Raw genomic sequence first — 27474 nt, 5'->3', positions numbered from 1 at the left:
AGTGGTGACAAGCCAAAGTTTACTGGAGGGCAGTGTGGAGGTCTGCTGTGTTTTCTGATGAAATCTGAGTCTGATTCGGTGCCAGTGATGGCCGTCTGTTGGTTATGAGGAAGCCAGGTGAGGGCCTGCAACCAATCTGCTTGTGTGCTAGACACACTTGACTTACACTTGGAGGTATGCTCAGAGATGGGATTTTGTATGACAGCAGGAGCACTCTGTCGTTATTCCACGGACCCTGACTGCAAATTTGTACTTGAATCTGGTGATGCGGTATGATGTGGCGCCATTCATGAATAGCATTCCAGAAAGTTCAGAATGGTTCAAATGGGTCTCAGCACTATGGGAGTTAACATCCTAGAACTTAGAACTACTTAAATCTAACTAACCTATGGACTTCACACACATCCATGTCCGAGGCAGGATTCGAACCTGCGACCGTAGCAGTCGGACTGAAGCGACTAGAACGCGGCCGGCTTCCAGAAGGTATTTTCCATCAAGATAACGGTCACCCTCATACCGCTGTTGTAACCCAACATGCTCCTCAGAGTCTCGACTCGTTGCCTTGACCTGTTCGGTCACTAGATCTATCTCCAACCGACTACATATGGGACAACATCAGACGACAACTCCAGCGTCATTCACAAACAGCATTAACCGTCCCTATATTGTCCGACCATGTGTAACAGGTATGGAACTCCGTCCCACAAACTGACATCCGGCAGATGTATATCACAATGCATGCACGTTTGCTTGCTTTCATTTAACATTCTGGCGGTTACACCGGTTATTGACTGCCACTATTTCACATTTGTAATGGCTTATCCTGCCCTTCCAAGAACCAGTGATCCTGCAACATATGTAACGTGGACAAATGTATCCTCTAAAGTTCATTACTCTACATTATTTATTTTTTTGTGTTGTGATTTTTTCCGTCAGTGTAATTGCAGCAAAACAGTTTTATAGTAGTTTTTTGAGGTGTGCCCGCCTCCGCCTGTCAGTGGTCGATATGTCTGGCTGCTGCACGGAGGACACGCGTTCGTTCTCCCGTCCGGCATAATGCAGTCAGCCTCTTACTGCCAATTGAGGAGCCACTTCAGTGATAATTATCTGTTCCGGATAGCAGTGTACTCACTTCTTGCCATCCGTACCGCATCAGAATGAAGCAATTGGCAGAGGACGACACGGTGTCTCGATTGACACTTTTGCGCCAGAAGGCGGACCTTTGTTTTTTGCTGTGCTTCTTTGTCAATAGCTTTCCCACAGTGCTAACACTGGTTCCCGTCAGATCGCCGAAGTTAACAGGAGACGAGAGGCAATTTTTATCCCTATTCTGCCAATGCTATTTTACCCTTTGAATAGGTACACTTTTCAAAAGAACTATAAGTGATAAAACAATGAAATTTTTACTACACATATATAACATAGATGTCGCAATTTATAAGTAAAATGAACGCAAAACCTCTAATGGTTTTGAAGAAAAAAAATATTCATTCACTACTAAAATTTAATTTTTTTGTGCATTGATTATTATAAAACAGTTTCTGATTGTTTGGTAGTCCTCAATTTACTTTTAGTAATTTATTACTATCTGCATTACAAATTGACCAAATTTCATGTTTCTAACCCCATCAGTTTATCAAATAATAATACCTGAAAGTAAGAAATGTAGTTTTGAGGAAAATCCACTTAAAGTTTAATATTGCAATTCTAATATAGTTACTGATGAGAATTACTTACCATTAATATTTTCCTGCACCATACTGTGCATCATCTGAATCATACTGATCTTCTTTTCTTCTCTTGGCCCCTCATCTTTTCAGTCTGGTTTCTTTCGTGCATTTTAAATTAGCAATATCTGCTGTGCGGATTCTCTCTTTATCTATTTGCACCAAGGATTTTGCAGTATTTCCACAGTTTTCTAATTACACCATCATTGAAGCATAAAATAGCATCACAAACACCAAATCTGAGGGTTGTAAGCTGAACAAATGCAGTTTTCGGTATCCTGTTCCAAATGACAATCACACATCCATTTAAATCTTGAATTTTCCCATGAAGACATTTCTTCAACAAGGTATCTTTACAAAGGTCTCTAAATATGGGTTTAATTTCATTCATTACTGATGGAGGTAAAGAATATTTGTGGTCAAATCTGGCACTTCCCCTGTACTTGCACCAAGTGTCAGGATCATTCAGGCAAAGACCGCGCGTCAGGAAAACCATCATATTTCACGGAAAAAGTGTCGTATTTGTATAAAACAAAAACTTTAAGCGCAGGAAAGACCAGGCATTTCAAATATGTCAAAATCAAAAAATCGAATTTTTGAAGCCTACTTACCTTCCGTCTCCCCTTAAAGCGCTGTTGGCCGACCGAAGTGGCCGAGCGGTTCTAGGCGCTACAGTCTGGAACCGCGTGACCGTTACGATCGCAGGTTCGATTCCTGCCTCGGGCATGGATGTGTGTGATGTCCTTAGGTTAGTTAGGTTTAAGTAGTTCTAAGTTCTAGGGGACTGATGATCTCAGAAGTTAAGTCCCACAGTGCTAAGCGCTGTTGGGCTGGGCTAGCACTTGGATTAGTAACCATACGGGCTGCCTGAGTGCTGTTTGCAAACGGGGTGCACTCAGCACTTATGAAGCAAACTGAGGAGCTATTTCACTGAGAAGCAGCGGTTTTTGCCTCGTAAACTGACATACGACCGGGAGAGCGGTGTGCTTACCACATGCCGCTCCTTTCCGCATCGGTGGCGCCTGTGGGCTGGGGATAACTCGGTGGCCGGTCGGTGCCGTTGGATCTTCATTGCTTGTTCGGGCGGAGTTTAGTTTTTTGCGGTGTATGTGAATGTGAAGAAAAACAAAAAAGTTGCTGTTAAAGTGTGTTTGTGACAAGATGGTCACTGGAAAGGAAGCACAGTCCCGGATAAGGAAAGAAATAATCGTTATTTTTTTTTTTCAAGCTGCATTTGCCTTGATTGCCTTAGGAAGGTACGGTACTTAGTAATATGGACAACGGGAAGGGGAAGCGTACCCCAGTTCTCCAGGATGCAAATCCGTTGCCCGACCCACTTGCCCGCGTCGCTCGGTGGCGGCATGTTGGCGCATCTACAAGCGTGGATGGCGTGGGCGTCGCAGGCGCAGCATCTGACTCAGTCGGAGCCGTCGACGCAGCGACTGCTGCGCTGCGATGCAGCGTCCAGCCGACTGCACACACACACACACATACACACACACACACACACACACACACACACACACACACACACACACACACACACAGCGCGCCGGTCGATAGCCAGCGTGCGCCGTGTCGCGCGCACGGCTACAAGCTGCTCCCAACGGGCGCCACCAGTTTCTGCTACCCGAGGACAGGCCGCGTGTCGAGCAGTTCCATAGACCGACCATGCACTGGAGAGCACCACACTGCCATACGTCTGCTGACACACTTGTTCGTTCACAACCCGCCAGCTACGAAATCAACTGCGTGTAGGAACTCTAGTTGTTACTAACACAACCTGAGTAAAAAACGTAAGCATCCAGAAGAGGAGCAGGAGGAAACTGTTTGTGATGTTGTTTCAGCGGAATTTACGGAATTCAGTCGAATTTACGGAGAACTTGGCAGGCGGAGTCGTCTTCTCACGGTAACACTCCTCGCCCTCCGTCACCCCTTTGGTATGAATGCATGCAGTGATTATGTTGAGAAGTGTGTCAGAAAGGCTTTGTTTCGTCTTCTGAAGCTAGCTGACCCACAGCTGCTATAACTGGTCTATGATACCCTCGATACTGGGATGGAGTTGACTTCCGGGCTGGTTCAAATGGCTCTGAGCACTATGAGACTAAACATCTGAGGTCATCAGTCCCCTAGACTTAGAACTACTTGAACCTAACTAACCTAATGACATCACAAACATCCATGTCCGAGGCAGGATTCGAACCTGCGGCCGTAGCGTCGCGCCGTTCGAGACAAGCGCCTAGAACCGCTCGGCCACGCCGGCCGGCCTCCAGGCTGGTCCTACACTATTGGGGACAGACCCGGGGATCTTGTTGGCCACTGGAGTATCTCAGTCAGGTGCACCTCATAGTGAAACTTCCATGTGGGGAAAGTCCATTGTCCTGTTGGAAAACGATGCTACGAAACTGACACACGAAAGGTAACACTTAAGGATGCAGAATATGCGTGACGTACCTTGTGCCGCCAGAGTTCCCTCATCCACTGGGAGCCGTGACCAGAAGTCACACGTGACAGCACCTCACACCGTGACACCAGGAGTAACACCACTGTACGTCTCTGAAACGTAGCGATTGCTGGACCTCCTCTCAGGTCTCGGCCGTACACGCCGACGGCGGTCATCCCAGGGAGTGGAGAACTGCGATTCATCGCTGAACCCCATGCAGTGCCGTTCATCAGCAACCGTAGCTTTCTATACACGGAAAAGTTCGGAACACAGCAGTTTGTGTTACTGTATTAACAGTAACCTACAAGTCGGATGGTAATTCATTATCCGAGGTGCTAATAGTCTCCGATCAGTGGTGTGGGAAGACCCAGAATTTTGGAGGCAGTCCATTTCTTGTTCTCAGACGGCGGGTGCAGTGAATCGGTGGCCATCATAACTGGTTTCTGGTTTCGGAGACTGCCAGCTCAGTTGATGGTTGGAGTGCTGACACCAAAGTTTTCAGATAGTCTGCGAAACCTGTCATGTTGGCCACTATGCGGTATATATAGGGATCGTTTCAACCCCTTCAGCATCAAGTACAGCCTGAAGATGGCGCATTGAAGCGCCGAAACTGGTAGCTACAAGATAAATAAAATCATAAGGACAGCTGAAAGCGTTTCATTTCCTCGCATCTTTTGAAGGAAGTCGTTTTCCTGAATAGACTGTTGTTTTATTTTGAAACATACACTTTATTTCATGATTTAGCGGATAGCTAATTTTTGTCACCTTGAGAGTTATCAAGTTACCTGGTGCCAGAGCCAACAGTAAACGTTTAGGCAGTTTGATGGAGGAATAAAAAATAAAAAATATAGTAGTATAAAAAATATACACACCTCATTTATTTTCTCCACAATAAGAAGGGTAACTTGACAGATTGCCTGCGCTTCTTATATAGAAAACCAAAAATGAAGTGCGTCGTTGACGATTCAGTTAGTGCCGAAACAGATCAGACATACGAATTGTTGACGTAGGACATCTATTTCCGTCAGTATCACTATGCTCCCACCATTTCGTAGCTATGCTGTTTTGACTCATAAATTTTAACAAAGGATGCATAACTTTCAGTAACCGTCTTAATCTCATTGTTTATCGTCGTTGTCGTAACAATCACCAATAATCTTAGAGCCAGACATTCAAGACTATCATTGAAATAGTAACCTGTCTGTCCTTTTGTATTGGCTAAAGAGTACGCACGCAAGAAGCCAATTACAAATATAAAACGAGCGTTAGCATTTGCTTTACTAACGCCAATAAAAATAAAATTTTGTGTTCAAATATTTAATCAGAATAGTTTGTCTACTTGTAACGTAAACTCCAATGCTACCTCAGAATACAATGTGATGTGCTGGTAGCATACGGCGTCTGTATTTATGAGTGCTGCCAACGTTGTGTTTGCAGTGGAGTGGTCACACCTAAAAGTAAGTTAAATTATCCCTGACATTGGAACGCTGCAACCGGGGAAAAGAAGTGAATTAGGTCCCCAATTAGCCATGATACTCTACTCCAGCTTAATAGGGCTCGGTATTTGCAATCTAATCCTAGGAAAAGTAGAACAACTGACTATTCACATGATATTTATTGCAATAACGATATTGAAAGAAAAATATGCTAATTGAGCAAGTACTGACCTAGAATGTTAATTCATATTCATTAATGTGAATCTGAGATCAGAAAAGTATCTAGGACTAGAATCGAAATTGCGCCCCCGTTTATTGACGGTAACACTAAAAATGTTTGATGCTGACTAACATCGAAGCTAGGAAAGCTTCCATCCCGACTAGCACGGACAGTAAAGAGTTCTCTCATCGAGTTGATCGAGCTTAAGACATTTACTGTTGAATATTCCGTCTGGTGAGCCCTGGTGTATATGTAAGGACGCTTTGCAGAGAAGAGTAGTTCTGCACCACCGATCTGTGCAATATTGCCGACCGTCGTCCAGAACAAGTGAGTTCCGTACTTAGGCAGTAAACGCCCCCGTCATCCCATTCTCTCCAGAGCCGTGAAACATGAAAACTGCCCCGCTTCCAGTCCTCGGCCTACGTCGTTTCAAAGAGGGCAGAGGCCACCGTTCTCCCTGCTGTCAAAGTCAGTGCGAAACGATCCTCAAAGAATGCACCTATACAGAAATATGAGTAAGAAGCTACTCATTATTAACCAATAAATGGTGAATAATTTGATAACGTCACTTATAAAAGTGCAATTCCACACAAAGTAAACATGAAATATGGAACGTCAAAATTATTGATATTTGGCGGTAAAATCTTACAAATTTTCGTCAGTTTATAATGTATGGTAATATTTTTACCTGTGATGAACCCACTCCATGCCTTACATAATTTAAGTAGTTGTAATATTTTTTGGACCAGTGATATATCAATTACATTAACTTCTTGTTAGAATATTCAAGGAAAATATCATTCCTCCATTAAACACAGCAAATAAAACTTACCTGTTTCAGACATGGGAATGAAATGACATAAGGAAACTGGTTAGTTAGTATAAACATGAACACTATTTATATATTTTCTTATAACATGCAATGAACTGTGAAGTATTAAATGGCCAAGAGTAGACTTTAAAATAAATGTACAATACAATACTCAAAACGAGACTGAAAACAATTGAAGAATCATACATTACTTTCTATAGTAATTCATTTTTTATATTGTCATATAACAAAGACTGAAGGAGATTTGGTGTTTGACATCTTCTTCCGGTTGATTGCTGTCGAATAGCTATGGTTTGTTCTTGGTGACGTGTGTTTCTCACGCTGTATGAAGGTTAGTCATCCGCTCACCCTATACCTCCTCCGTCATAATGAAGCAAGCGACACAAACACTTTGTGATACATATTAGACAAATAACAGTACTGTAGCCATAAACCAATAATATTGATGACATTCTGTACTCTACATCACGAAGGTGGATAAGTTGTTCCTGATAGAGTTTAGGCCCACGATCAGAACACATTACCTCTCTCTTCTCCAAACGCCACCGAAGTACTCCTGTATACTTTGTGGGACTAGCATTCATGGAAGACAGGATATTGGGGAAAAATATCTTAGCCATAGCTTGCTTTGTTTTCCAAATGAAACGTAATGTGTGTTGATATGAAACATCCTGGCAGACTCCAATCCGGTTCAATGGTTCAAATGGCTCTGAGCACTATGGGACTCAACTGCTGTGGTCATTAGTCCCCTAGAACTTAGAACTACTTAAACCTAACTAACCTAAGAACATCACACACATCCATGCCCGAGGCAGGATTCGAACCTGCGACCGTAGCAGTCGCACGGCTCCGGACTGCGCGCCTAGAACCGCGAGACCACCGCGGCCGGCTCCAATCCGGCTTTGTGTATATATAATACTTCAACTCACTTTTCGCGTTTGAATGAGCAAATGCAGCAAAGTACTGGGGATTCCTCTTTTTCACACAGAGGCTCAACCAAGCGTTACAGAAATCCTTCACTGTCAAGTAGTATCGATATGGGAGTGGAATTGAGTGTTATAACCGCTTATCGAATGACCTTGGTAGTGATCAATGGAAACGAAGTATGTGGAGTGTTTAAAGCATGGTATCTTTGCAGTTTTCGTACCCTAATGTGAGACTTAGTCAATATTGAGGGAACAATGACGTGGTGACGATACAGTAGGCCATGGAGGCAGTAAGTAATAAATTATGAGGCGAGGAAAGCTGGTTTAACGTCACAATGGGGCAGCCCGCGCTACGTCGGCCATAAATCTACCTCCATCGACAGCTGGGGCCCCATGAGACTTCGGTGGCACGAACTGACTTGCGACAGGATGCCATCTGGTCACCATTCTCCACACAGGTTCTCCGATATTACACTTTCTACGTACTCATTCGCAATTCGTTGTGAAGCATGGTGCTTAAGGTAACGAAAGTCATGGATGCCTTCTAATATAGTGTCGGACCACCTATTGCCAGACACACTGTAGCAGTTCGACGCGGCATTGGCTCAGTGAGTCGTTGGAAGTTCCCTGCACAAAAAATTGTGCCCATCTGCCTCTATGGCTGTCCATAATTGCGAAAGTGTTGCCAATGCAGGATTTTGTAGACGGACTTACCTGTCAATTATGTTCCATAAATGGTCGTCGGGATTCACGTCGGGCGATACAGGTGGCCAAATCATTCGTTCGAATTCTCCAGAATGTCCTTCAAACCAATAGCGAGCAATTTTGGCCTGGTGACATAGAGCATTGTCATCCATAAAAATTCCATCGTTGTTTGAAGACATGAAATCCGTGGTAACTGAACATAACCATTTCTAATCAACGATCGCTTCAGTTGGACCATGCCACCAATACCATTCTGTATAAACACAGACCACACCATTATGGAACCTCCACCAGTTTTCACAGTGCCTTGTTGATAACTTGGGTTCATGGCTTCGTGGGGTCTGCACCACAGTTGAACCGTACCATCAGCTCTCACCAACTGGAATGGGAACTCATCTGACCAAGCCACGGGTTTCCAATCGTCTGGGGTCCAACCGACATGGTCACAAACCCAGGAGAGGAGCTGCAGACGATGTTGTGGTGTTAGCAAAGGCACTCGCGTCGGTCGTCGACTGTCATAGCCCAGTAACTCAAAAATTTACCTCACTGCCCTAACGAATGCTTTCGCCGTACGTCGGACATTGATTTTTGGGTTTCCCGGCGGAGTCAGGGATTTTCTCTGCCTCGTGATGACTGGGTGTTGTGTGATGTCCTTAGGTTGGTTAGGTTTAAGTAGTTCTAAGTTCTAGGGGACTGATGACCATAGCTGTTAAGTCCCATAGTGCTCAGAGCCATTTGAACCATTTTTTTTATTTTTGGGTTTATTTCTCGTTGTGTTGTTGTTTGTTAGCGCTGACAACTCTAAGCAAACGCTGTTGTTTTCGGCTGTTAAGTGGAAGTGGTTGGCCTCTGCGGGGCGAGAGATAATGCCTGAAATTTGGTATTCTGAGCACACTCTTGACACTATGTATCTCGGAAAGTCCCTAACGATTTCCGATATGGAATGTCCTATGCGCCCACCTCCAACTACCATTCCCCTTTCAAAACCACCAGTGGATTGCCCTTCCATAACTTGTGTACGCGATACTATCGCCATCTCTGTATGTGCATATCTCTGTATCATGACCTTTCTTGACCTCTATACCAAGTAATTGGTAATGAGTAGACTGGTACTACGACTGTTTCATTTTAAGTGAGGTTGTTACTTCTCCTTTCAAATGTCATTACTAGTGATAGTACTGGCCTCACTTGCAATTAAACTGCAGTCTGTGGTGTTCGCAATTGGATCTTAACGTGTCGGAAAACAACACAAAACTCAGAAAATTGTGATGATCTAGAATCGTCACTCCAAGTAGTTGTCGCAGAGTAGAGAAAAGCAACGCGTCGGATCTACTTCAGGAACTATTTTCGGAAATGTATTATCCCGTAACTCACGACGTGACTTTCGTGTAACATATCTACGAAGTTGGGTCTTTGGGACCTCCGCGTTTCAACCAATATTTAGGGAGCAGGTCCGCTGAAATTTTAATTTAAGTTATACGACATTTATTTTAAGTGCTGTTTAAATACTCCTTGTTCATTTTACTGCATTAAATACTACTTGCAGTATTTTGTTTCACAAAAAATGACGAACTTATGTGTGGTTTTTTACACGTAAATGAACTCTTAGAGTAATTACCGAACTTTCACATCCAGAAAGATTGTGATATTTCTTTAGCAAGTAAATTTTCACATGAAACTAAATTCCAGGGTTTAAACTTACACATAAAAATAGACATTTGTAGCCTGCAAAGTTGACTTTAAATGCTGAGATCCACATCTTTCTTTGTCACCGCTCAGAGCATATATGATTTTAACTAACTCTTTCATTGTTTTATTGGAGAAACAGATATATCACCATATCAGTTGGCGATATAAGGACGGTAGGAAGCGTATAGATGTACTTCGCGAGAACTGACCTTGGAGTGCAAGTTTGTAAATTTTCGCGCTGTCTTAGAAACTACACATCATGAGTTAAGGGTTATTGCTGTATGTGACTCAGATATTCAGGTTCAGGCCATCAAGTGACGCGCCCGAGGGAAACCAGTTAGTTTATTCACGAAGTGAACGTTCGTTGCTAAAATAACAAAACTGCAGCCATGCGAAGTAGCATGCGCATATCAATAGGTGGTCTAGAAATACACAAGCAAAAAATCCACAGGTGTAATAAACTTCTCGTGTATCATGAACCTGCAGTTTTACTTGAAAACGACAAAACACTAGTGACGGTGTTTTCTACTCAGATGGATGAACCTTAACTGCTAAGGGGATGCGCTACTAATTGTGCAAGCAAGAGAGGTAACTGTTGCGTTGCACTCGAGACTGCAAAGAGGAGGTGATGCTCTTGTCCTGTATTTCAGCGACAACACTTAGAGGAGAAAACTTGCTATTAAGGACATGTCGATAGTTGCTGATTCTAGTACGTTCACTTACATTGTTGCAAAAGAGTTACCTAGGTTTCAGTAAAGTCCTTATAAACCGCTCGGTTTAATGGATGTTGGCGGAACAACCAATCAAAAGAGGAAAATGGATACGTGAGAGCATGGGAAGCGATAGCAATCGGTGTGGTCGGCCCGTTTGTTGATGACGGGTGCATGGTGTTGCCAGAGATGCAGAGGCAGTGAGTGAGCAGCAAGAAAGAAGAGGCTAGAAGAACTGCCTGGAATGGCAAGAAGGTTGGCAGGCACTGTTTTCGCAGAATATAGGAAAGTCCCGCAGCTGGAAGGAAGGATCTCTTTTCGGTAGAAGACTGAAGGACTCCTACTTTCCTGTTGGAGAGACTTGTTCTAAGGAGGAGCTCTGAGTTTACGCTGCCTGAGGAAAAAATGAAGTACGCAGAAGACAGGATCGGATATCAGTGAACACACACCAGCAGGTATGTATCTGATTAGAGTTTCAGTTCTCTGTGACAGGTAGAACGGCCGTCAGGTTCCACTGCTGTTTTGTTTAGTATTTTTACCCGGCCTGATAGCAAGAACAGGGCGTAGTAAACAGCAGCAGATGTTAAATCATCACTGTGAAAGACACGGCGATGCCGCGTACTCGTCTTAGACAGCATTATCAGCACTCGACACAATTTGAAATGAGCCTCATTGTGTGATCCACTTGGTATGATGCCCCTGATTTGTGGGGCATTTGTATGTAACAGTAGCCCGAGAGCGATTCCAGGAGAACACGAAGGCGGGAATACCCGCCGTGAAATATCGGTCGACCACGTCTGACCACCAAAAGGCAGGATCCCGTATTTTGCACCAAGCACATCATAACCTGCCATCCGAGAACAAGTAACGGTCTCTTTGCAACATCCTGTGTCATCTACCACCGTTAGTCAGTAATTACCATCTCATTCGCAAGATGCCGTTAACACCTTAACACAAGCAGCTGTGTTAGGAGGGCTGCCTTAACTGGGAAGCCTAGACTGCCGATGAATGGCGTCGCATTTCGTTGAGCTCTGTACAACCCCGAATAACCATCGTCGGATAGTATGGCGAGGGCATGGGGAGAGGTCCCACTCGTCCAATGATTCAGACGCGCACAGCGTCGTTACTCGTGGCTTCATGGTGTGCGGTGCGATCAGATACGATTTCAAGTCACGGTTGACACTGACTGAGGGAACTGCAGTTGAACGGTACGGTATGGACATCGTGCGTCCTCCTACGTTACTTCACACACGACAGAATAGTGGCGCCATTTTTAACGGCACAGTCCTCGTCCACACATGTCACATGTGTCTATGTACTATCGACATGACATTGAGATACTTCGATGTTCAGTAAGAGCGCGAGATATATGTCCCCCGTAGAACGTGTATGGGACTAGCTCCGCCACCAGCTCCTTTGCCGTGTCAAGGATATCAAGGACCAGTTGTAACCGTTGTGGACCAGGATGCCTCAGAAGAGGATACAACTGTTTTATGACTCTCATCCCAGACGAAGCAATGCATACATTCAGACCAAGGCCTATCAACGCGTGAAGTTTCATTTCCTTTCCTTTATTCCTCCTTGCGCTTCACTTTTTATGTCAGGTAATGTACACAGAGATGACAAAATTCATAGGATAGAGATGTCCGCGCATACAGATGACGGTAGTATCGTATACCCAAGATATAAAAAGGCAGAGCCGGCATTTGTAGTCAGGTGATTCATGTGGAAATGTTTTCGACATGATTATGGCAGCACAACGGAAAAAAAAACATTTAACGAGTAAGGGTAGCTGCAGCTAGACGGATGGGGTGTATCATAGTAGAAAACATTAAAGAATTCAGTATTCGAGGATCTACAATGTCAAGAGTGTGTGATGTTTCAGACTTTGGTTCTCACTGCGGACAACGCGATGGCACATGGCCTTCACTTAACGACCGAGAGCAGCGGCGTTTCCGTAGAGTTGTCACTGCTTACAGACCTGCAGCTCTGCGTGAAATAACCACAGAAATCAATGTGGGACGTACGACGAACGTAACTGTTAGAACAGTGCAGCATATTTTGGGCTTATTCGGCTAAGGCAGCAGACGACTGAAGCGAGTGCCTTTGCTAATAGCACGACATCGCCTGCAGCTCTTCTCCTGCGAGCCGATCGGTTCAAGGCGCTTCAGTCCGGAACCACGCGGCTGCTGCGGTCGGAGGTTCGAATGCTGCCTCGGGTATGGATGTGTGTGATGCCCTTAGGTTGGTTATGTTTAAGTAGTTCTAAGTTTCTAGGGGACTGATGACCTCAGATGTTAAGTCCTATAGTGCTCAAAGCCATTTGAATCATCTTCTCCTGCGCTCGTGAACATATTGGTTGGGCCATAGACGACTGAAAAATCGTAGTCTGGTTATATGAGTTCCAATTTCAGTTGGTAAGAGCTAATTCTAGTATTGGAGTGTGGCACAGATCCCACGAAGTCAAGGACCCAGGTTCTCATCACGGCACTGTACAAGCTGGCGGTAGCTCCATAATAGTATAGCCTTTGTTTGCACCAAATGGACCGGGTTCTCTGGTCCTGCTGAACCACTCATCAACTTGGTAACCACTTTAAGCCATTCATTTACTTCGTGTTCGCAAACAACGGTGGAACTTTTATGGATGACAGTGCACCATGTTACCGGGTGAGAATTGTTCATGATTGGTTTGAAGAACATTCTGGACAGTTGGAGGGACTGATTTCGCCGCCTATATCGCCCGTCACGAATCCCGTAGAACATTTATGGGACATAACCGAGAGGTCAGCATGTGCACAAAATTCGGTACCAGCAACAGTTTCGCAGTTATGGACGGCTATAGTTGTAACATGGTTCAGTATTTGTGCAGGGAACTTGCGATCACTTGTTGACTCAACGCCGCGTCAAGTTGCTGCAATAAGCCTGGCAGGAGGAGGTCCGGCACGATATTAGTAGGTATCCAGAGACTTTCGGCAAATCAGTGCATATTCGTAGAAAATATTGTGTACATTGTTTTCTCATTGCTGTAGCCCGTTAATAATAACATTACTTTCATTCTCTCGTTTGTCCCCGTCTATATTGTTCACTTGTTAACCATACATTTACATCTCCATCTTCGTTCTATTTCTGCCGTGCTTCCAGAGACTTTTCACAGTGTCCGTTAATAAGAAAGCTTGTATCGGTTTCATAGGGTACACGCGCTGAGTGAGTAATTTGTAATCCATATGTGCCTGCCAAAGTTCCTTTTTTTTAGCTGCATCGCAGCCTGCGGCAATAATACAGACGGAGATAAGGCCTGCAGCCTGGGACTGGACGCCGCCCATTGCAGCAGCTGCACGCTGGACGGCGGGCCATCGCGCCGCGTTGTTTTTGCCAGCTCACAGCTCAGGCCGTGAGTAACGGCTGTCGCTTAGCGGACAGCGGCCAGATAGCGGTCTGTCCTTCCCGCCCCTCCCAGAGACGAATGGCTCTGTTTGGCCGCCGGCTAGCGTTTAGCCGCCCCCGCCGGCACAGATACCTGCACACGTAGGGAAACTGGGCCACCCTCGCGGGAAATGGATCCCATTTTCCCACCCGAACGATTCCTGTCTCTTGACAAACATGAGAAACTGACGGGATGTTCGAAACTTCAGGTTTGGAATTATCACGCACTTACGAGGGGTGTCCAAAAAATAACGGGAGTTTTATTTATTCGCCTGCATAAACTTCATTTCCTTCATAATAGCATCCGTTGATATCATAAACTTACGCTAACGCATTCTGAGTGCCTGAAACACTTCTAGAACTGCAGTTTTCTGCGTCGAGTGTTACACTCCTGGAAATGGAAAAAAGAACACATTGACACCGGTGTGTCAGACCCACCATACTTGCTCCGGACACTGCGAGAGGGCTGTACAAGCAATGATCACACGCACGGCACAGCGGACACACCAGGAACCGCGGTGTTGGCCGTCGAATGGCGCTAGCTGCGCAGCATTTGTGCACAGCCGTCGTCAGTGTCAGCCAGTTTGCCGTGGCATACGGAGCTCCATCGCACTCTTTAACACTGGTAGCATGCCGCGACAGCGTGGACGTGAACCGTATGTGCAGTTGACGGACTTTGAGCGAGGGCGTATAGTGGGCATGCGGGAGGCCAGGTGGACGTACCGCCGAATTTCTCAACACGTGGGGCGTGAGGTCTCCACAATACATCGATGTTGTCGCCATTGGTCGGCGGAAGGTGCATGTGCCCGTCGACCTGAGACCGGACAGCAGCGACGCACGGATGCACGCCAAGACCGTAGAATCCTACGCAGTGCCGTAGGGGACCGCACCGCCACTTCCCAGCAAATTAGGGACACTGTTCGCAACCGTCTCCATGAAGCTGGGCTACGGTCCCGCACACCGTCAGGCCGTCTTTCGCTCACGCCCCAACATCGTGCAGCCCGCCTCCAGTGGTGTCGCGACAGGCGTGAATGGAGGGACGAATGGAGACGTGTCGTCTTCAGCGATGAGAGTCGCTTCTGCCTTGGTGCCAATGATGGTCGTATGCGTGTTTGGCGCCGTGCAGGTGAGCGCCACAATCAGGACTGCATACGACCGAGGCACACAGGGCCAACACCCGGCATCATGGTGTGGGGAGCGATCTCCTACACTGGCCGTACACCTCTGGTGATCGTCGAGGGGACACTGAATAGTGCACGGTACATCCAAACCGTCATCGAACCCATCGTTCTACCATTCCTAGACCGGCAAGGGAACTTGCTGTTCCAACAGGACAATGCACGTCCGCATGCATCCCGTGCCACCCAACGTGCTCTAGAAGGTGTAAGTCAACTACCCTGGCCAGCAAGATCTCCGGATCTGTCCCCCATTGAGCATGTTTGGGACTGGATGAAGCGTCGTCTCACGCGGTATGCACGTCCAGCACGAACGCTGGTCCAACTGAGGCGCCAGGTGGAAATGGCATGGCAAGCCGTTCCACAAGACTACATCCAGCATCTCTACGATCGTCTCCATGGGAGATTAGCAGCCTGCATTGCTACGAAAGGTGGATATACACTGTGCTAGTGCCGACATTGTGCATGCTCTGTTGCCTGTGTCTATGTGCCTGTGGTTCTGTCAGTGTGATCATGTGATGTATCTGACCCCAGGAATGTGTCAATAAAGTTTCCCCTTCCTGGGACAATGAATTCACGGTGTTCTTATTTCAATTTCCAGGAGTGTATATCGGGTGCAAGAGTGAGAAGGTTTTCTATCTGTTTGCAAATCGTCTAACTGCGGCGCAACGTTGGGTACCAGGCCAGTATTCATCTTGTCGTATGTGGGAAACCGCCTAAAAACACACACATAACTGGTCGCCACAAAGACTGTCGTCATCAATCCGCCAGGTGAGTTCGCTCAGGGACCGGCACGGCTTACTGTGTCTTGGAACTGGGCGCTTTAACTCAGTCTGTTATCCGCACAGGTTTTAGCAGTCTCAGTTACTCCTTTGTAAATTCATCGATGCTTCTAAAACGACGGCCCTTGAAAATTTTCTCCATTTCTGGAAATAAAAATGTCACATGAGGCCGTTTCTAGAAAATATGGGTGCTGGAGTATCATTAAACAAATGTATTTGGCAAAAAAAAGAAAAACAGCACAACAAGGAACGAAGTGACAAGACGTGTATCGTTTTAGTGCTAAAGCCACGAATCATTTCGCCACAAATCTGGACTTTTTCCCCGATTGCCTCAATTTGCAGGCAGTATTTCTTACTGATCTTTCGACCTCAGAAGTAGGAGACCACAGTAAGATGATGAAGTAGCTTCACTTCTAGCACTCATACAGACCTAAAACCTCTCGCTCCACCTAAACACTGGAGACTTGGGCAGGTCACACTATTACACAAGAAAGGGAATACAAAGAATTTACTGAATTATCGCCCCTAATCGTTTACATCTACTTGAAGTAGGAGTTTGGAATACATATTGGGTTCTAATTTTATTAAATATCTGTAAAGAACTGTCTACTGGCATATAACTTGCTCGGATTCAATGCTCTAGCAATGATATCTGTGTGATGCGAAAGGCGGCCTCTGACCGTAAGGAATAAAAATTATGAAGTATTTTACATGCGTACTAAGAAAAACCGTAAAATTTCAGTTACACAAAGAATAACACAAATTTGAATGTTGTTATTGAACTAATTATTTAGGGGTTAAAGTTATGAAGAACTGAAATTGGAACCGTCACATAATACATTTTTTGGGGGAAAGCGAACCAAAGACTGTGTTTTGTTTGCAGAGCACTTAAAAGATGCAAACATTTACCGCCGACAAAAGAATGCCTGTTTAGCACTTATAATACTAGTCTGTAATTGAGGTCGTGTGACATCTCTCTCATGACAACGCTTACGCTACATGAGCCGTCACAGCGCGAAACCTATTTGGCGAACACAACGCTAACATCCTGCAAATACTTCTCCAACATTTTTAGCAAAGCAACAGCAAAAATAACGTGAAGCGAACTCGCATAACAACATTTCCTTTACTTTTGGAACGCGTCTCGTACTCTGACGATATCTCAAGTTGGTGTCAACGCAGTATAAAATAGTGCATGCAATAACATGGTTCGATGCGTGGGTGTAGAACTAATTTGTCAAATGAGAAGCAATTTTGCGGAATGTATATCAGTAGGTCAAGGTTTTTATGTGGCGAGTATCAGCTGTTACTGGGAGCAAATGTGCCAGAGAGTGAGGGGGCGATGACGGTGGTTGAGAGGGTTCGAGGGGGGGGGGGGGGTGGAGGGAGGGACGCAAATGCCATCCTCCCCGTGAGAGGTGTCGCGCGGAACAAAAGAAGACGGCGAGACAAAGGACTGTCGGGTGAGGTGGATTCCCCAGGAGTGGGGGTAGCAGCCCTGCGCGCGCTGCCACGTCGCAAATGGAAAACAAACTGCAATAGAATGAGTGCGCCAAGGAGCTTAAACAAACGAGCCAGACAAACAGGGAAGCGAATTCCGGCGGGAGCGCCGACCCGACCCGTCCGGGCGCGCAGAGTTTAATCTAATCCGCACCGCCGGCGGCGCGAAATGAATTCGGTCGCGAGTGTGCCATTGTTGTGCCATTACTGCCGCCGCCCGGGAATGCTGTGGCTGCGGGGGCGGCAAGACGCCCCCGGGATGGGTGGGTGGGGGCGGGGGAAGGAGATGCTCTTTATAGAGCACAGCCGACATAGGCGAGATTACATTTTAGCGTGTCGTTTCGCATTCATGCCGCTGGAAATGGAAGCCGCCGCGGTAACAGCGTTTGGGACTCCGCGAGTGGAGCACAACCCTGGACGTCCAACTTCCGAGTCGCGAGCGACTTAGGGGAAAAGCCGACAAGTGTCTTAACGCGAGCACTCCTCTGAGATGATGACGCGTTTTAACATAATGGTCGTCGTCTCTGCGGCTGCCGTTCTGAGGCAGACACGACTCTACCGTAACCTTCGGACGAAGCTGAGGAATACACAGTCTTCAATCGATTACCTCCATAGTAGGTCAAATCGACAGTAGCTTGCTCCACGTATAAAAACTGAGCACTCTGATACCCAGAAAAATCGCCCTAAACTATTTTGTTACTGGCATGATGTACTCTCGTTCATTCCTAAAGTTATTAATAAGTCAGGAAGCTATCGGTAATTCGTACACATTGTATCTAATTTAAACCATACCCTATCATTACTAATTTTAATCAGGATTTCCTACTTCTTTTATGGTGACATTCACAACTGAAGTTATGTCACAGGCGTAATTTCAAAAAGCTGTGACATAAAATAATGAAAGTCCTGACTTTTCTCTTAGTACTCAATTTCAGGAATACTTAGATGTGCAGCAGGAAATTAACAATCAAGAATAAAAATTATTAGGTAATAATACACTGAGCAGTCATATTGTCACATTAATGTGACCACCAGTCAAAGGTACGAAGAACCATCTTTTTGCAGCGCAGGCCGCTGCGAGACGTGTAGGAAGAGAATAAATGAGTTTCCGGAAGGTGGCGACAGAGATGTGGAGCCATGCTGAGTACTGCCGTGGCAGGCTGCGCTAAGTTTCTCGGTTGAAGACGCATTGGGTGAACAGCACGTTCGAAGTGATCACACAGATTGTCGATTGGGTTTAAATTCTGGCAGTCTGGTGGCCAGTGGAGAATGGTAAACTCATTCTAATGCTTTTGAACCACTGACGTACACTGAGATCTGTGTGGAATGTTGCGTTGACCTCAAGGAAGTTGCCGTCTTGTCAAGGAAAAACAAACTGCCCTTAGGGGTGGGCATGGTTCCCGAGGATACATGCATACTTGTGCTGATCTGCTGTGCCCTCTAGAATGACGACAGCACCCAGAGAATGTCACGAAAACATTCCCTAGGACATAAAGCTAGAACCTTCCGACGATTGTTGTAAGGCGTTTGGTTTCAGACGCCAACGGAGTATAAAACATGATTCATCCGAAATGGTCACGTGTCACCGTTCAGTGGAAGTCCAGCAGCGGTATTGGCGTCCAAATTCCAGACTTCGTCACCGATGGACATCAGTGAGCATGGGCGCATCAGCCAATCACCTACTGCGGAGGCCCATACGCAGCAACGTTCGTTGACCTTTGTTGAGGAGACACTGTTGGTAGCCACTTGGTTCAGCTGGGCGGTAAGTTGCCCAGCAGATGCACGTCTGTTCGTCCTTAAACACCTCTGCAGCCATCGTTCACCTATGTCGTTTATGTCCCCTGGTACACAACAGTTGCCTCGGTGCCGATTTTGAATAGAGCCGTTGTGCCATGCACGGTATACTTTAGCCACAGAGGCACGCGAACAGTTTAAAAACTTTGTGATCTTGGGAATGCTTCCATCCATGGCCCATAGGTAAAGATCATGCCCATCTGGACGTCACGTAATTCGCTTTGTTACCGCATTACCACAACAACTGCACTGTTCTCCGCGTCCTCCAGACAGTCTTTACACGATCTCCAGTGGTAGTGTTGCCACCTGCCAACTGTGTGTGATTATTGCACGCCGACGTCGAATATAGGCGATGGTTACATTAATGACACTGGACGGTGTAAAATTCTACTCAAAGTTAAATGTTAAAAAACCCTATTGCTTTTTGTTTCTGGCAGTGGCTCTGTTAAATTTAATAAGTATTTAAGGAGTAACCGTTACTCTCCTCAAGTTGTTATTGGTCGTTATTATGCCGCCATATCAAGAGGTGATGTGTGAGATTATCAGTGGACAAATTGCTAGAGGATCGTTTGCAAAGTAAAGTATGGTACACTAAAATCGACAAGGATATTTTTGGATTGTGATAATAAATTGTCGAAAAAGGACATGCTTTACAAGTGGAGCGACAATAAAGCTCTCAAAGCAAAAGTTTTCTTGTATTTCCAATGATTTTATCGATTGATTACTGTGACGGGATCCATTTTATGTAAAAGTTAAAACGCTATCTTCTCTGGTCTTGTATGGACTTAAAGAAGAAAACTGTTAATTTATTTACTTTTGTTTTAGTTTGCTTGCTAGCAAATGGTGATGCTAAATAAACATTCTTTGTAAAAAAGCTGGCCGCTGTGACCGAACGGTTCTAGGCGCTTCAGTCCGGAACCACGCGACTGCTACGGTCGCAGGTTCGAATCATGCCTCCGGGCGTGGATGTGTGTGATGTCCTTCAGTTTGTTAGGTTTAATTAGTTCTAAGTCTAGGGGAATGATGACCTCAGAAGTTAAATCCCTTAGTACTTAGAGCTATTTGAACCATTTCTTGTAACAAAAGGCAAAGTAAAACTGATCTATTTTAAGAGAATCTAAATTAAGTGTATTACACTAAATAGCTGCAGTCTCAGCTGATAGAAATCAAATGTCTCATATCAGTGTTTAAAGTTAAACTGTGGCGTTCCATACTGAGTCCACTGGGCAAACTGTAATATTTGGCATTTGGTCTACTGTTCCGACCCATGATAATGAACGAATCAATTATATCCTCTCGGGTACGTGACCGCATCACGTTCAATAAAAATGCAAACACCTCGGATGCTATTGCAGGCAGCCTTCATCAAGGCTACTCTAAGGAGGATGTTAATGAAATAACCACATGATAATTCTTAAATACGGCCTGCATGATATCAAATGCCAAACATTACAGATTTAAAGGACTCTTTATCAACAGTAATTCTCTTGAGATTGTGTTTACTCACTGAAACCACAAATTTGATTTCTACATGGCAGCATCTCACCTACTTAATGTACTGCCACGTAGTATCCACACAGGATTCTCCTAAAGTACAAGGGATGCTCCTTGCTTACTGCAACGAAATGAGTTATTTTAATTTAGTATAATGTAGACACTGTTATTATTGAAATAAATAGTTACCGGTACTTACTTCTTAGTAAATGCAAACATACAAATCAACGGATTCAGAATGTTGTTGTTGGGACGAGGTTCACTATTTATGCAGTACTTACACATTTATAACTCTATTTATGAATACAATAAAACCAAGAAACTGTCATAAATATTAGAGAAGAAGCAAAAATTAAAAAAGTCCATTTTCACGAGAAGGACTTGAAGAACATAACGTGAGAGGAATAAATACATTTAGCAGGTAAGTGCATCTGATTTGACAATGATTATTCAGGAGCCAGGTCTAGTGTCAGCTGCAATCCACGATTGTAACTGTCACCAACCTTTCTTTCTGATTAAAGCTCTGCTGACACGTTGCTTATCCCTGCAGTTCTGCAGCTGAAGCGAGCTGCCGGAATATGCTACACTCCCCTGGGTGGTAGGCAACCCCGCGAAGCGAGCTGGTCTACCATTGTTTAACTGGCCCCGCTCACATACTCTGAGGTGACGAAAGTAATGTGATACCTTCTAATATCGAGTGAGACCTCCTTTTGTCTGGCGTTCGGCAGAATCTTGACATATCAAAGACTAAATAAGTAGTTGGAAGTCCCCTGTAGAATTATTGAGCCATGCACCCTCTATAGCCGTCCATAATTACGAAAGTGCTGCCGGTGCAGGATTTTGTGCACTGGACTCTCGATTATGTGCCATGGACGTTTAGTCTGAGTGGCCAAATCTGTCGCACGAATAGTCCGCGAACCATTGTGGGCCGGTGACACGATGTATTGTCATCCACAACAATACCATCGTTGTTTGGGAACTTGAAGTCCATGAATGGCTGCAGATGATCTCCAGGTAGCTGAACGTAACCATTTATAGTCAATGAACGGTTCAGAGGGACCAGAGGACCGAGTCCATTCCATGTAAACACAGCCCACACCATATGGAAACACCACCAGTTTACAACTCTGACTAGGCTACGGTTTGCCAGTTGTCTATGGTCCAATCTATATGGTCATGAGTCGAGGAAGGGTGCTGCAGGCGATGTCCTACTGTTAGCAAACGCACGCCGGTCTTTTGCTGCCATAGCCCATTAAAGCCAAATTTCGCCGCATTGCCCTAAACTGTACATTCTTCGTACGACCCACATTGATGTCTCTGGTTATTTTACGTAGTGTTGCTTCTCTGTTAGCGCCTAGAACCGCTCGGCCACAGCGGCCGGCGATAGCTTTTACGAAATCTTCGATGTAGCAAAAGGTGCATGTTATACAATTCCACCGAAGACACACATACAGTCGTAACAAATGAGAAACTAAAATTCTGCATAGGGTGTCCAAGTTTCTTAATAGTTACAGCTAAATGTGTGCCTTCCAACTAAAACTCTGCATAAATAATGCTTTCGTAGCGTATTGATTAGCGTCGCGACCTGCAGTGCAGGAGGACCCTGGGCTACATTCCCAGTCCGTCATTTTTATGAGCTACATCTGGAACGGGAGCCGCTCAACCTCGTGATGTCAGATAAGGAACTGCTTCAATAAAGAACCACCGACATGCATTAGGATTCATCTACTGGCAATAACGATGGTAGGACTAGCAACGGGCTGACCACATGTCCAGCGATGATAGACCGAGCCTCCTCCTGCCTTCAACGCAGCAAGTCGGCCAGTCGGAACAGGCTTAATGCGTAATAGATGAGTGATTTTGATTTAACTTGCATAAACTGGCCATGTTGGTATGAATCCGTACGATAACGTAAAAGAGAAGGAAGATTAGGGTTTAACGCCATATCGCCGAGGTCACAGGAGATGGAGTGCAAGCTCAGGTTGGATAAAGATGCCGAAGGAATTTGGCAATTTCTTTTACTATTTGCCTTAATAATTGTTGCACATTATGGGAAACCTTAATCAAGATGCCTCGATGTGAGTGTGAACCACGGTGTTCGAGGCAGGCGCTTCATCACGCAACAATCCACTAAAAAACACAACTACAGGAACTGTGTATTTTATTTACTGCATATATTTTTTTCTCTATCTAGAACAATCAAATATAAAAGTAACATATTATGGAAGGACTATCAATGCATGCTGATAAATAAAAAGAGTATAAAGATAGCCGATTGCCTGTGTTATAGTAAAGTGACCTGAATTTCATAGATACAAAGGATGATGAGGGTTTAATTTCTGTCGACGACAAGGTCATTAGCGACTGAGCACCAGCTTTGATTGTAGAATGATTGGGAATGAAATCGAATGTGCCCTTTTCGAAAGAACTATCCTGGCACTTGCCTTAAACGATTTAGGAAAATCATGGAAAACCTATATCAGGATGAACGTATGGGGATTTGGGCAGCCTGCCTACCGAATACGGCGATTTTCCATTATATACTACACTCCTATACAGTACATAGTTCAAATCACCCGCAACAAAGTCTTTCTTCTTCCGGACTTCACATTGCTATCCTATAGCCAGTAGTACCAAACACATGGTGTTAGCTTTTAGATTGGCTCATTTAGATATCTTTGCATTCATTTTTTCTTACACCCCTACTTTTGTTGTGATCCCCAGTATTTTCGGGGCCAACATACCCACCAAAATAGAAGAGCTACATTTGCTATATTATGAAAACCGATTTAATGCCTTTCTCTGTTTGTTTGCCTAGCTCACTGTACAAAATTTCCATTGACTTGCTCTGTATTTTATTAAATCATTCTTGAGTCGTCCTACTTAGTAAATTGTGAAATGTAACAACCCAGCTCTATAAAATATTTTGTCATTCCCGCTGTCAGACCTGATAGTCTGCAAACAACAAATTCGATATCTCAGGTACCTGCTAATTTTAAGAACAGGTCGGTTTGTTTCTTCCCATGCTTAAATCAAGTGGTGAATCTAAATAATGAATAATAACGTTGATGGTGCCCCTGACTTAGTCACTGAGAATTTCTACGGCTTCCCCGGAGCGCCTAAATTAAACGAACCGTAATCTTGCTGAGTAGATGGAGGTTCAAAACGCTCATTCAACCTCCGGTAACAGAAAACCATTCGAGTTACAACACTTTCATCGGTCGCTGTTAAATATGGACCAGCTTAGTCAAATGACTTAATCGAATGTTTAGGAGAACTCGCCAAAAACTTGTTCTTCCCTCGAGAAATGAAAAAAAATATTCTGTTTATTTTAATTTCAGATAACAACTTTGCAGTGTATTCTCTCTTTATGTTTCAGACGCTGATCTTCACCTTGTAACCTGCAGTACTGAGAAAACCATGGTAAGTAGCTGTTGTTCCTTTCCACTAATATCAGTAATACAGATGTATGCTGTCCAGCAGAGGCCAAACTGGTATGCGTTGTCGACTACCCACTGACAACTCTTTCTAATATTCATCTTCCATACGCATTTAAAGGTCAACATCAGTTACATCTACCTTCGATGTTACAAGCCAACTTCTTCCAATTGTTTAGGCAGCATCGTATGTATTGAGAAAGGTTATATGACTAAATATTATTATTCTCTGTAACATGAGCGCCTATAGCTGGAGGGAAATTGACAAGTTTTTGTATTGGGGAAAAACGTATGGTTTACCTGTTTGATGTATGGGCCTTACATCTATCTCCAATGCATTTACTTAACGTAAACATAACTTTTATTTCATACACCATTATCGAACAAAATTAGTGTTGTATGTTTGTTAATTACCAATTTTCCCAGGTACTAGTGTAGGGCAATGTTATCACCCCGCATACTTTCTGAGATGAACCACAATGTTTAATCTAGATGTTACATTCATTTCGTTGCATATGTGTCAGCAGTTTTAATAGTGGTGGACGCTGTATGTGCTTCTGGAATACACGCTGTGTTCTTACGCGTAGTTATGGCATCAATACGTAAATTGCGTTCACTATATTTTCACATTAAGAACTATGCTTCTAGTTCTTGATAGGGATGATTACTGCCACGTAATGCCTTGCGAATCAGTGCTATTTATTTTCTGCCAGTCTGTGTTCTTCTCTAATGTTAGTTCTCTTAAGTTATATTCCCTCACCACTTCAGCTGAAGAACAGACTTACGACGTGACAACTGATACTGCATCAACATTTTGGACATTCTGCATTGGTTGTTTTCCAAAGAGTCTTCGTGCAATCGTGAAATGAAGCCAGTGCCTGAGGGTTTGACAGGATTGGGAAACGTTTCGGAAGCGGTGTCTACAAGGTGTAGACCAAACAATATCCTGCAGTGTGGTTTTATGGTTGATTATAATTTCACTCGCAGCTTCGGCCACGTACGCATACGGCACATAAACTGCGCACTTCTCATTCTCCCCGTCTCTGTCCATCCCCTCCTCCCCCACCTCTGTGCATCTCCTCCTCTCCCATCTCAGGATGGTTCCTATGAAAGGGCACGCCGACTTCCTTCCCCAACCTTCCCTAACCTGACGGGACCAATGACCCATCTGTCTGGTCCCCTCCCCCAAATCAACCAACCAAACTCCCAAATCAACCAAGCAACCCCATCTCTGTCCATCTCCTCTTCCCCCTTCTCTGTCCATCTCTCGTTCCCCCTCTCTCTGTCCATCTCTCGTTCCCCCTCTCTCTGTCCATCTTCGCCTCCCCCTCTCTCCTTCCATCTCATCCTCTCCTATCTCTCTCTCTCTCTCTCTCTCTCTCTCTCTCTCTCTCTCTCTCTCTCTCTCTCTGTCCATTTCCTCTTAATCCCTCTCTGTCCACCTCCTATGTCCAAACCGTGCCAGTGGGAGCTAGAACGCTCTTAGCCCCGGAGTACTTCTTCCCAGATAATAAGTAGTATGTGTACGAAATTTGGTTCGGACTGACCCGGTGAGGGAACCAACACTCGGCAGACAGCCTCCTATAGCCGTTGACGCAGCAGCCCGTTCCTCAGGCTCCAGTCGGTGGTGTTTAGCTTTTAGCCCAATTAGGCATCATTTAGCATATCAGTCACGTGTCTCTGTGCCATCACAGCACTGTACAAAACCTTACACAGGGATTATGATGAAAGTAACGATCATTTCAATACCGCCACAGAATCAATGGAGATGTATGCGCTGGCATTATCCTGCATGTAATAAGAGTAGGTTTTTTGTTGATTGTTACAGTCAACACGTCCTGAGGAAGGCCGCTATAACACTTACGAAACGTCGGACATTTTAGCATGTCACTATTTTATTTTATAAGATGGCGCGGTATTTCACTTAGAAGGATTTTAGTCCTTTCACTGCTGGGTGCTCCAGAACAGAGCACACATCCGTGTGCGGTCAGGACGCTCCACACGGCAGTACCCACCATGCTGGGTGTAATATGGCTCTTTTAATATTCTAATACTGTGTAACGTTACAAAGAAGCACATTGCAGAAATGTCTTGTGTGATATATTGTGAAACAAGCCACAACACACAGTCTCACATCACTTGTCCACAGCAGAAACGCGATTCCTTTCGTTTTCTGTTCTTGCTGCACATTGTGCCTCCCCTTACAGATCTGTATTGTTTTACTGACAATTCAACGATGCCTGGAAAATGCCTTTCGCGCATCCACAATGGGTTTGCCTCGTCCAATAGGCGACTACCTGATGCTTTCCTTTCCTGATGGTACGTCTCCAAAGTCTCATGAATGAGGCTGAGATGAAATTAGTTGGCTGAAATATTCTTGTCGGTAGGAACCTTGTAAATATCGTGGCAGATAACACGTTCAAGTGATGAAAAAGAGCATTTCAGTGTTTTGCGAACATATTCCGACGACTTTGTAATATGTCGTACTCGTCCACTGAACCCAACACAATTTTGGTTAAATTTTCCAGTATGAGTTTAGCGGCTCATTTTCACTGCTGATTTCATTGCAACTCTGCGATATGCCATCAACATACATATGCCTCTTTTGTCATGCCATTTGAAAGCCATCGTAGTGTATGTTCACCTAAATTTCATCTCACGACTTTGCTGTTCGGCTTCAAGTTTTGGCTTAGCTTTCCTTTTCGTGCAAACTGTATCTATTGCATTGGTTCTCTCTTCATGATAGTAATGGAATAGATATAGACTTTTATACCAATTATCCAGATATAGTGTATGCTCTGTAACGTTAATTTGCTAAGAAAATTTCCAAAGATTTTATATCCGACTCTTAGCTCCTGTCCCATGAAATACGTCGTACGCACTGAAGGCACGACGACTGTACCCGGATAGAAACGTAGGTAATAGTTGTTAAAGCTGTGCTGCGCATGTGTTTCTCTACTCAATTCCTCCACAGAATTTGCTAGGTTAACGTACACTAATGTTTGTGAAAATTAAAATGGCATGAATCACACCAAGATCAGTAGATGTGAAGAACAGTGAAAACATCAGTGATTAACATGGCATAAAGACGGCATGCACGTAGATCCAGAACACTGTTAAGCCACGCTCAATTGACGCAAAGCCGTCGAGCGAAGTGGAAACTTGCAAGCAAATGCCTTAC

At 44.6% G+C, this 27474-nt stretch overlaps 1 protein-coding gene across 11 annotated transcripts in view; it reads left to right on the top strand.

Moving 5' to 3' along the window:
- LOC126277885 (protein turtle-like) overlaps window positions 1-27474 on the top strand; it is a 798080-nt gene that overhangs the window by 184075 nt on the left and 586531 nt on the right. For all 11 annotated transcript variants that reach the window (XM_049977425.1, XM_049977435.1, XM_049977434.1 and 8 more), the window contains exon 2: window positions 24236-24279. The gene's annotated coding sequence lies outside the window, so the exon portion shown is untranslated. The remainder of the gene's footprint in view (window positions 1-24235; window positions 24280-27474) is intronic.

This window comes from Schistocerca gregaria, chromosome 6, assembly GCF_023897955.1.
Source record: "Schistocerca gregaria isolate iqSchGreg1 chromosome 6, iqSchGreg1.2, whole genome shotgun sequence".
NCBI classification, from domain to species: domain Eukaryota; kingdom Metazoa; phylum Arthropoda; class Insecta; order Orthoptera; family Acrididae; genus Schistocerca; species Schistocerca gregaria.
Note: the sequence above shows the minus strand (reverse complement) of the source record. Positions and strands in the feature narration are given on the sequence as shown.